Source organism: Microtus pennsylvanicus, chromosome 3, assembly GCF_037038515.1.
Source record: "Microtus pennsylvanicus isolate mMicPen1 chromosome 3, mMicPen1.hap1, whole genome shotgun sequence".
NCBI classification, from domain to species: Eukaryota; Metazoa; Chordata; class Mammalia; order Rodentia; family Cricetidae; genus Microtus; species Microtus pennsylvanicus.
The window spans coordinates 77,637,074-77,648,908 of record NC_134581.1 but is presented as its reverse complement, the minus strand read 5'-3'; the positions used below and the strand labels follow the sequence as shown (position 1 = coordinate 77,648,908).

The 11,835-nt window shown below is 46.5% G+C and overlaps 1 pseudogene; it reads left to right on the top strand.

The window, feature by feature from the left end:
* The first annotated feature begins 7,993 nt into the window (after positions 1–7,993).
* Positions 7,994–8,366, top strand: LOC142846769 (bolA-like protein 2 pseudogene; annotated as a pseudogene).
* Positions 8,367–11,835: the final 3,469 nt, after the last annotated feature.

The window sequence follows — 11,835 nt, the reverse complement described above, 5'->3', positions numbered from 1 at the left end:
TGGGGACCAAACATTCAAATATATGAGCCTGTGGCAGCCATTCTCATTCAAACCACCACACCTACCAAGCCATCTGTTATTAGATTCTTGAGGTGGCCTTTATATTATTGATTTGAAACCACCCCTACCCTGGATCTTGCTTTGTGGTCCCAACTGGCCTCTAGCTTGGAGTCCCCCTGCCTCAACCTGTAGAGGTCTATGTTTACATTTACACTACCACGCCCAGCTTCCTGTTTTTCTGGCATACACTCTGCTTTTAGTGCTATAAATGTTCTTCTCTGTGTTGCTTTAGCTGCGTTCCACAAATTACATGCTTCACAGTTACATGTCACCTCAGGACATTTCTGTCAATGACAGACTGCCATTTGATAGTGGTTCTGTAAGGTTATAGTGCAAGGTCTTAGCTGTCTTATTTTGTCTAAGTACACTCCATGATGATCACACTATGGCAAAATTGCAAATAACACACTCCATCATTAAGGCAATGCGTGATTAGATTTTCTTCTTTTCCTTCTGTAACTCTGAGGACATGAATGGTCCCCAAGGCTTAGTTCAGTTTTTATTCCCATCCATTTCTCCCTGTTGTTTATGGTGGGTAATTTTTTTCTGTTTCAGCCCCTCATTCTTCCCTCTGCCTCCTTCATTCTGCTCTTGGATCCATCCACTGAGATTTTAATTTAATTAGTGCATGTTTCTGTTCAAACATTTCCATTGGTTCTTCTTAACAGCTCCATTTTCTTTGCCTAAGTTTTCTCCTTTTTCCTTATTTGTTTTAAACATATCCATACACACATAAAAAGTTGAGTGTAGTAATGCATTTTTGTAAGCCCAGCACTGTGCTTCAGAGACAGTTAGGTCTTGGGGGCTCACCAGTCAGCCAGTCCAGCTGACATAGTTCAATGAGAGGCTCTCTCTCAGAAAATAAGATGCAGAGGGATTACAAAAGTATCCAGCTGTCAGCCTCTGGCCTCCACATGTATCTGTACAAGCAAGCACAGCCCCTACACCTGTACTTAGCCCCTCATTCTCCCCACACAAACTTTCACATACCTGTACATACACCCCATACCCACCTGCACATACCTACCTACACATACACACACACACATCTGCACATACCTACATACTCACCTGCACATACCCCCATCCACCTGTGAATACCTGCCCATACACACTTCTGCCACAAATCATGGCTACTTGAAAATCCTTGTCAGATAATCTTAACTTCTCTATAGGTGTTGGGATCCATTGATGATCTTCTGTAATTCAATTCGATATTTTTTTTATATTTATTTTTTTATTGAGAAAAGGAAGAAAAAAAACAAGTTTCTACCTCCTCCCAGCCTCCCATTTCCCTCCCCCTCCTCCCACCCTTCTCCCCCTCCTCCCACTCCTCTCCCCCTCCCTCTCCAGTCCAAAGAGCAGTCAGGGTTCCCTGCCCTGTGGTAAGTCCTAGGTCCTCCCCCCTCTGTCCATATCTAGGAAGGTGAACATCCAAACTGGCTAGGCTCCCACAAAGCCAGCACATTGCGTAGGATCAAAACCCCGTGCCATTGTCCTTGGCTTCTCATCAGCCCTCATTGTTCGCCATGTTCAGAGAGTCCAGTTTTAACCCATGGTTTTTTAGTCACAGTCCAGCTGGCCTTGGTGCGCTCCCAGTAGATCAGCTCCACTGTCTCAGTGGGTGGGTGCACCCCTCGTGGTCCCGACTTCTTTGCTCATGTTCTCCCTCCTTCTGCTCCTCATTGGGACCTTGGGAGCTCAGTCCAGTGCTCAATTCGATATTATCCTGGTTCTTGGTCCAATATGAAACCTGGATATCATGTTAGAAAATTCTGGATCCCAACAAAATCGTCTGCCTCTCTGTTGTCACTGCTGGGTGGAGGAGGATGTTAGGTTCCCCAGTCAGTGTTCATGGAGTGACTTGTGCCGGAGGGGCAGGAATAGAAAGTTCCAAGTGTCCACAGGACCTCCGCTGATACTGCAGTGGGGATGGCCTTGTTACTAAAAAGCAAAGGTCAGTGTCTCGACTCACCAGTGAATCTCTGACTCCACCACAGAGGACCAAGAGACACATGTCACTGCTGTCAGATGTTGGTCACTCTCAGTGATGGTGGTGGGCGTCCCACTACCTGGCAGGTGTCCTCCCCCTACTGTGTTCTCTGATGCTCTCAGCGGGATGTTGGTGTGCTTGGTGCTGCCCCACCAGCCTAGAAGTTGGAGTTCTTCACTTACCCTTGCTAGTATAAGTGACCAAGTGACAGTGGGGAGGAAGGAGATGGCAGAAGGAACACTTTTTTTCCTCCCTGTGATGTTTGACTTCATTGGGGATGCTGTCTGTCTTACACGAAATAGGAGCAGACTTTGGTTAGACTTTTTCTTTCCTTGTGGCTGTTTCTGTTTTACAAGTTACCAATTTCTTTTCATCAAGTCTGGAACCCATGAGGCAAATGTAAAACCCAGGGCACTTCCCACGGTGCTATTGCTCAAGTCCAGAGCGGGCATCTCCTTTTTATCTTTCAGAGATTTCTCAGGCTTGCTTTATGGTCAAGTCTGGGGGTTTCCATTGTTCTGCGTGAGACAACAGGAAGAAAGGACATCTACTTTATTTTCTCGCAGCAGAGGTTTCCCCATTGTATTTTTAACAGCTTAATTGGGGTATAATTCTCTTGCCAAACAATCGGCACAGAGTGTATAATTCAGTGGGTTTTTGTGTATTCTTAGAGTTGTACAACCACCACTACAACCAATTTTAGAATGTTTTTATAACTCTCGGAAGAAACCTTCTACGCCACTCTCCACTGAGGCTCATCAGGTAACCGCTCATCTCCTTTCTGTTTCTATAAATTTGTAGATCCTGGATCTATCAAGAAAGTGGACTCTATCAGCCCATAATTTGCTCTAGGTCGTAGCACATATTGCTTATTTCTTCCATCCTTTCTTTCTGTCTCAAGGTCATAGAGATTGAACTTAGGACCCTGTTAAGCAAATATTCTACAGATGAACTACGTCTCCAGCCTCCTCTCATTTTTAATTTAGAGACGGGATCTTCCTGAATTGCTTATATCGTCCTTGAATTCACCCTGGAGCCCAGACAAGGCCTCGATCTTGCAGTTCTGAGTAGCTGGTTTACAGGCGTGCATCCCCAGCCCTGGCTCCTACCTCGTTTCTTTTCCTCCCTGAATAGCATATTACCATATTTCACTCATCCACACTCCAGCTGATGAATGGAGAGCTGCCTGGACTGCTCACACATTTTGGCTACAGTGAATAATGCTGCTGTGAACACTCCTGTAAAAGGTATTTTTTGGGGAGGGAGGGGGAGACATATGTTTTTACTTCTCTTGCATAAACACCAATGAGCGGAGCTGCCAGATGATGTCGTGACATGTCTAACCATTTGATGAACCGCCAGACTGTTTTCCTCAGTGGCTACATCATTTTACATCCCCATTAGCAATGTATGAGGGTTGAGCATCCTCCACATCCTTGCCAACGCTTGCTGTTATCTGTCTTTTTGATTACAGCCATCCTAGTGGGTGTGAAGCTGAATCTCATTGTGGTTTTGATCTGCATTTCCTTCATGACGGATGATGTCGTGCCTCTTTTCCTGTGCTTACAGCCATGTGTTTGTCTTCTTCAGAGAACCGTCTACTTAGCGTGTCTGCACGTTTTTGAATTAGGTTATTTGTCTTTTTATTATTCTGCTGGGTTTTTGTTGTTTAGTTTTTGCTTTTTTGTTGTTGTTGTTGTTTGGGGTTTTTGTGCATTTTGTTTCTTGAGATGAACCTGGAATGCATCAGATAGCTCAGGCTGGCCTTGAACACATGCACCTCCTATCTCTGTTTCCTGAGTACTGGAGGTCCCGACATACACTACTCTGCCTAATTTGTCTTTCTTGATAGAAAGTATTCTTTGAAACACAAAGTCTTTGAAAAATGTATTACATTTATTTATTTATTACTATTACCTTTATGTGTGTATGTGTGTGCCACAGCATGTGTGTGAAGATCAGAGGACAATGTGGAACAGAGTGCTTGGTGACAAGAGGCTCCATCCATCCTCTGAGCTGTCTCCCCAGCCCCACAGTCTCTACTTGGTGATGGCCAGTGTACCTAGTTTTTCCTTTATTGCTTGGTCTAAAAAAAATTTCTCTAACAAAGACCATAAAAATTAGTTTCAAAATTGAAGCAAGAGAGAGGGGGAAAAAACTATTCTCTTCAAAGCGTTTTGTAGTTTTATCTCTTACATTTATTCACTCCGGTTTGAGCTGATTTTTTGGTGTGAGGAACTGATCTGGTGTCACCACAGGGCCTGTCCAGCTTCATCTGTTAGAAAGGCTATTCCTTCACGATAGAGTAGCTTGACATATTGTGGAAAATCAATTGACCTTAAACATGAGGTCCAATTTACCGACTCTCAACTCGATTCCATTGATCTGTATGCTCTTATTACATGTTAAGCTCCTGGAGACAGCAGCCAAGCTTTTCCTTCATATACCTGGCCTCTGTGGGGGTCGGGGAGATGTAGGAAAACGCTAGGATTTCGGTCTGCCGGGGCAGATACTACAAAATGCAGCAGACTGGGTGACTCGAAAGGCTGAAATTCTTCTCACAATTCTGTTGATCAGAAGTCCAAGGCTCAAGTGTCAACTGGGGTGTTTCATGTAGGCTCTCTCCTGTCTAACGACAGCCTTCTCCCAAGGCCTTTCCTCTATGCATGTGTGTCTTCGATAGCTCTTCTTAGAAGAATGTCCATTCCTCTGAGTTAGAGCCTTGCCCTTGGGCCTCATTCAGTCCTCACTAAAGATCCTGTCTTCTAAAGCAATCACACTGGGGTATAGGACTCCAACACATGAGTTTGGGCGACACCACTCTGCTCATACGCCTAGGTAAAATCTCCTGGACAGAAAATCAGCAGGAACATACAAGCAGTACTAGCGAGGGATGGGGAAACCAAGGTGAGGCTGCCAGCTTCATACAGGGCACCCCCAGTAGGAACAAGCCCACAGCCAAATTACCTTGATTTCCTCAGGTCAAGTGAGGACATGGCGGGGAACCTAAGGCCGCATGTGTGTTAGAAGCGAGTGATAGCTATGAGAGGAAGAAGCCGACCTGAGAAGTGTCCTTTGCAGAGGAGTGTGTACACACATGCAGTGTGCTCCAGTGGAATGTGGACAGAGGATACTGCTCCCTTGTATCAGAGAAGGCTGAGGGTCTAGTGGCCATCATGTTCCCTGAAGCAGTGGCTGCCTGCTACTGCTGGCTGTTTGCTGTGGACATGGATGGGGCAGGCGTAACAGGCCCAGCCTGGAGGAGGCAAATTCCCAGGTAAGCAAGAAGGAACGCAGCATCTCTCGGCTGCTCTACCCTCCGCACTGCCCATTCTCAGTTCAGAGTGGTGCGGAAGCAGGGCCCTGAGCAATACCTCCCTGAGAAACCGCTTCATCCTCGTTAGTGTGGAGATGGGCAGCGCTCTAAGCAGCTTACCGGTTTTCACAAGAACTAGTAGTGGGAGATTGAGGGAGGAGCGAAGTTGAGCTAGACCGAACTTGGGCAGAGGAAGATGGGATGAGAGGGCCTTGCCTCGGGAGCCACCAGCACCCCCAAAACATGCCTAAGTGTGCCATGATGCTGGGAGGAAATTTAGACTGTGGGGTGACACTGTGAGGCTGTCAGGGGCTCAGTGGTTAGCACCCACAATATCTCTCACTGCCAAGAGCAGAGCAGGCAGGCGGCAGTGCTTGTGTGGACATCAAAGCCACTTTCCATCAGCTGAGTTAAGAGGGGATCGTTAGTGGCACCCACTCTTTGCCGTGGAGGTTATGGAAGGTTGGAATCCTGAAGGCAAGGACAGATGGTGAGAGGCTGAGGTTCTCTTCCACCTCCTCAGAGGAGATCGAGAGTTCTCTTGTAGTCACTTTTTTCCACACAGGTGGGATGAGGGGTTGACAGGTCACAGATTTAGGAAGGCACTGCAGATGCTTGGATCCTTCTATGTCTCCTTGTCTTCTCAAGGCTTGGTTTTGGGGACAGGATACTGACCATGGCTGTAGGATTTTCAACCTTCTACTGCATGTAGCATTTCCTCAGACTACTAGCAAACTTGAGAGACATGGTGTGGCTTTAAGTCTTTACAACATACAAGTTGGAAAAGCTGGAAGGACCAGAAGCCAGGAGTCTGGGCACTTGATTTCCTTGCCCGTGTTTTTTATTCCCTAAGCATGAAACAAGTCAAGTAACCCTCACACATTTTGTTACAATATTCTCTCCTTCATTGCCATGACATCTAACAGGAATTTCTAAAAGCTTCTTGAGAGTAATCTTTGTAAATCTGTCCCAGGGATCTTGGAAGTAAAACAAGGCGGTTCTAGCTTAGGGAGGTGGGTGTTGAAAAGACTAATGGGTACAAGTGATTATAAAACACTGGGCAGTAAATATCCATCAAACCAGGGCAATAGATAAATAGTAAACTGATAAAGAGACAAATAGATAATTACTGCATGACTTGAAGAGAGAGAAAGAAGAAGAGAGAAAGAGAAAGAGACTCATTTACCACCAGTGGAGGTGACTATTGAGCCAATTCCTTATTCAGAAAATTAGTAATTGAAAAGGAAGAATTAGCATTTATCCATCCTTTGTAAGAGGAATTGTAGTTAATTCCTGTTGATGAGGGAAAATTCTTTTTTGTATGTGAAAAACACTAGCCAATAAATATGTAAAGAATGGTAGAATTAGAAAAATCACCATCTTTCAATATTCAAAGAAATAATGTATTCAGGCAAACACCATCAGAAGCCAAGGCTTCAGGTAAAATTGGTTGAAAAACAAGATCTTTTAGGTGGAAAGGCATTGCCCACAGTGCCTCGTCAGAGGGACGGTAAGTCTTTTCGCTGGCCGGCTCTGTCAGGAGATGCTTTAATCCAGGGATGAAAATTAGTGGGCCAGCTTGATGCTCTGTGCTCCTTCTGATGTTGATAATATGCATTTCACAGCATTGCCTATGAAGTTGTATTGCTTACTCAGGCTGGCACGAAGAACTACAAAGATGGGCTGTCATAATTCCCTAGACTGGGAAGGCCTAGATCAAGATGCCTGCCAACTCGGTTTCTCCCTTCTGGGTGGGCTGTCTTCCTGGCTCGAGACAGCCAGCTTAAGGCTGTGTTCTCACATAGGGATGGAGGAAGCAGGCTCTCCCTCTGTTAGGCCACCGTTCTAAGACACCAAAGCCATTTGTTTCTTGAAATCTCACTTAGTCATATTACCTCCCCAAGAGCCAAGACTCCGAATATGGAGCTTAAGACTTCAACATATGAATTTGGTGGTGGGAGGGGCTTGTGGGGAGGACACAGTTCAGTCTGTAGTTTACATAGCAAATACTAAGTCACCCCAAAACAGCAACCATTTATGACTGCTGCATTTCTGGGAGCCAAGAATCTAGGCTGGATGCCTTTGGCTCACAGTGTCTCAGGGGGTTGCAGTCAAATAGTTGGCTGGGATTAGGCGGCATCTAAAGGTTTACTGGGTGGGTAGGAGACCTGTTTCTAGGCTGACTCACAAGACTCTTGGCAAGCCTTCACCCCTTGCTAGTTGAGCTTCTATACAAGCAGCTGCTCCCCCACCCCCACCCCTCAGGGTAAAAGGCAAGATGGGTGAGGATAGAGAGACACAAGACGGAAAGCAGTTTCAAACAATCAGAGCAGACATCTACATACGTGGGTCATATTCTCTTCTCAGGGTCTAGCCTTCACCCAAGGGAAGAACCTCCATAAGGACGGAGCCCAGAGAGGCTCAGAGGCCACCTACTATGGTAGCATTCAAGCCAATAATCTTGGATTTGGATCTGACCGGGCTCAGGTTGGAACATCTAAGTTACAATAAGTGCAGGGAGAAAGTGACAAATCACACAGCACAGCAGGGAACAATCAGGCAAGTCTAGAAGGTGGGACTTCCGGCAAGACCACCAGCCCGAGTTCTTCACAAAAGCCCGCATCATGACCAATGAGATGGTGACCATTCAGACGGAAGAGGCTCAGTAAACTCACAGTCAGATGAACCAAACTTCTGACTAGGACCTCTTAAAAAGCCGCTTGAACGCCAGGCTATAGCCCTACCTGGCTGCGGCCATGATCTCAGCATCAGCTACCTCCGATGGAAGTTGTAGCAGGCGCCTGGGGGCAGAGCTTGTGGAGGTGGAGGACACAACTCTCAACCTTTAAGGGGTTATCTGCGAAGGTCAAGGGAAAGTCCCTGCTCCAGAGACACCAGCTGGTGAATGAGTGTTTAGCCAAAGAGCCCCGGCACAACCATGCCTTTGAGTAGAAACCTCTGACCTCAGGGAAGTACACCCAAGAGTGGCAGAAATGAGGAGCACACACACACACACACACACACCAGCTTGAATGGACACTTCTGAGATTATCACAGGCATCTAAAAATGGGCTTAGAGGTGTCCTATGGGCTGCACACCGTTTAGGACAAATGATTGTATTGCAATGTTTTACAGAATAAATGTAGGTACACTCTTGAAACCTGCCAGCTTAGAGACCTCTGTGATCCAACATAAGGAAATTCTTTGTCCAGAGAATCCAGGCATTTGGAGACCCTTGGAATTATTTCTTAGGTATAATAATACCTAAGGTGTTTGGAGTTGCATGTCCTTATCTTTTAACAAGAAATAGGATGAAATATTTAGTAGTGTGTTGATTTGATGGCTGCAACTTACACTCAAAGACCTAGAAAAACACACAGCTGAAGCAAATGTTGCACAGTGCCTGTTTTGAGCATGTGGGCTATTCCTTGAGCTTTCCTGGATGTTTGGAAAAAATCAGGCTAGCCTGATATTCTTGATCCATCTGCCTCAACCTTTTGGGTTTTATAGGTATGTGCCCCTACATCCATTCATCTTCCTTCTTCCTTCCTTCCTTTCTTTTTTCTTTTCTTTTCTTTCTTTCTTTCTTTTTTTTTTTTTGAGATGGGGTCTCACTATATATCCTTTTCTTCAATTGGCCTGAAATTTGCTTTGTAGACCAACCTGGCCTTGAACACTCAGAGAGATCTGCCTACATCTGTCTCCTAAAGTGCTGGAACTACGTGCCACCATACTCTGGCTAACTGAAATACACTTTTTTGGGGAAAAAAATGACTTATTGATTTTTGTTTTATGTGTATGGGTGTTTTGTTTGCAGGTATGTCTGTGCACCGTGTGGATACAGTGTCTGTGAAGATAAGAAGGTGTAGGATCTTCTGGAACTGGAGTGACTGACAGGTGGTCCTGGGAACTGAACTTGGGTCCTCTGCAAGAGCAACAGATGCTTTTAGCCACTGAGCCATTTCTCCAGCCTGAAATGCATTAAACAATAGTTTGTTTGTGTGTGTGTGTGTGTGTGTTCTGTGTGTATGAAGATCAGTAGAGTGCTTGCGAAAGTTAGCTCTCTATCCTGTCAATTCTCAGCTCATCAGGTCTGTAGGCACCTTTGCCCTCTGAACCGTCTTGCTGGCTCCGAGATACACTTTTGAGGTAAAAAGCTGAGAGGAAATGAAGTCAGGTTTCAGACCAGAACCATTTAAACCTCAGAGCAGAACTCCAATGCATTTCTCAAGCATATGGAAAATGCCCTCAATTTATCACTGAGTGTCTCATTTCCTGCCCAGTCTCATTCTAGAAAAGATTTAGGGGGACTCTTGCCATCCCCTGCTGTGGCTTGTTCTCAAGGAACCAGAACCTGGAGAGGATGGGACTGGGCCCATAGCTAGCTACCCAGGTCTCTCCCGGAGCTGGCCTTGCTCAGATTTCTGGTCACGTGAGACGGATAAACAGGTAGACAAACTCAGATTGGATTCCTGGCTCTGCTGCTTGTCTCATTTAGACCAAATGCCTCAATAGTATCACCAGTCTGTGTCTAAGAGAACGCGTTCCCCGACAGTAGAGGGAGGACCGAAAGCCTCCATGGGAACTCTTGGTGGCTGTGGCTCCTGGGGTATGATCCTTGGACATTGTTTACATATGGAGATGCCTGATATTCTGAGTTAGGTGCCAGGCAGGGGAGAAAGGCTCTGAAGACTCCCTGAAAATCAAAGCAGCCTCTCTTAGGGACACAGAGGCTATTGGGAAGGGTGGATAATCAATAAATATTTCTACCAGGTACTGCGGGGCTCCGAACCCTGTCTGTCATGTGTGTTACCCATGTGGCAGAACACCAGTCCAGAAACTTCCCTTAGAATGCATTCCAGCTCTATTCACTCAGCCTGGGACCACAGTATACACCCTTTCATGCCTGCTCCTCTCTGAAACACAGTAAGTCTCAGCGCAGTCCCTCTAACACCCCTCCAGCCCACCTCTAGTAACATGAACAGTTAGGTAATAGTCAGCATAAGGCGGGAACTTGGGAGAGGTACCAACAGACCCCCTCAGCTCATATGTCAAGGGCAATGGCTTCCTGGATGCGGGGCTGGATGGAGAAGTCCCAACAGGGTGAAGGCAGCAGGGAATACATGGGTAGAAGAACTGGCAGGCTCCTTCTCATTGCCCCAAATCAAAAAACCCACAACCTGGAATCCCAGATGAGTGCAGCCTGGGGCTCGGTGCCTAGCTAACAGGAGGAGTGATGAGAAGTCCAGACATCAGGGAGCCTATCTGAAAGTGGAGAGAAGCAAGGAGACCCAACATCCATCACAGAGCCACAGCAGGGTCTCAGAGCTCATCTGAATGACTAGGAGGCAAGACTAGGAGAAAGCCCGCTCAGAACCCTCAGGTCATAAGCACAGATGACTTGAGAAATGCCAGGAAGAGTCCTGGGGCCACAACGCCTAAAATTCCATTAACAGGGTCTGCCTTTCGGCTAAGCATCTCCCTAAAAATCAACACAAGCCTTGATAAGTAAGCAATGAGGTCATTAACTCAGGCTCTCCGTAGACCCTGTCAGCAAATGTGTCCCAGCTCCCTAGTTCAACCAGGCCAGTGCCAGGCTCTGAGGGTACCCTGGGAGTGAGCTATAACTCAGCCTGTGAGCCCAGTGGGTAAACAAGCAGTTGAGATGCTGATGCTATAGTCTGCCTCTCTTCTCTTCTGTGGCAGCCTGAGGGTAAAGCCTAGTAGGGAGACAACACTGGGGTGGGGGGAGGCAGAAGGATGGGAGAGTTTGGAGAAAGAAGGAGGCAGGGTGTAGAAGACACGGGAGGCCTGTTCACCATCTTTGTAGTTCAAACTCTCCCCCAAAAAACTTGACAGGAACAGGTCTGTGAGGAGACTTGATTTGCGGACATGAGGGAGGAGCTACAGACTGTATCAGCTACCCCGCACCCCCATGTGACCCCACCACTTCTCTTTGATCTTTTGATTGGTTCAATGAAACAAAGAAGCTGCAGGGGAGGGGGGCTTTCATGGACCTGCCGCAGCAACCTGCCGATCTCAATTTTGGGGGCATCAGCATCTTTTGTGGTTGCTTGGCCAGCCAGATTTACCCAAGTCCTGTCAAGAGGACTGGGGTCCATTACCTAAATATCTCCCCAAGTGACTTGGCTGAGGTGAGATTGAGACCTGAGGTTCAGTACCCGGGAAAGTGGCAGAGATGGGGAAAAAGGGAGGGGATGAAAGGGAAGTAGACATCTTCAAAGCTTTGAAATCCCAAGGCTTCTTTGTGTAAGAATCCAAAGGAGTCCCCTGAGGGAAAGAATTCAGAACCTCCTACTGATGGATTAAATGAGATAATGCTACCAAGTGTGGAACATTCACACCGAGTTCAGTAAATATGCATCTTCCTTGCTCCAGTGCCTCCCTAGCAGAGCTGAATGGCTGGGTGGGCGGAGGATCATCACAGAAATGTGGCAAACTACC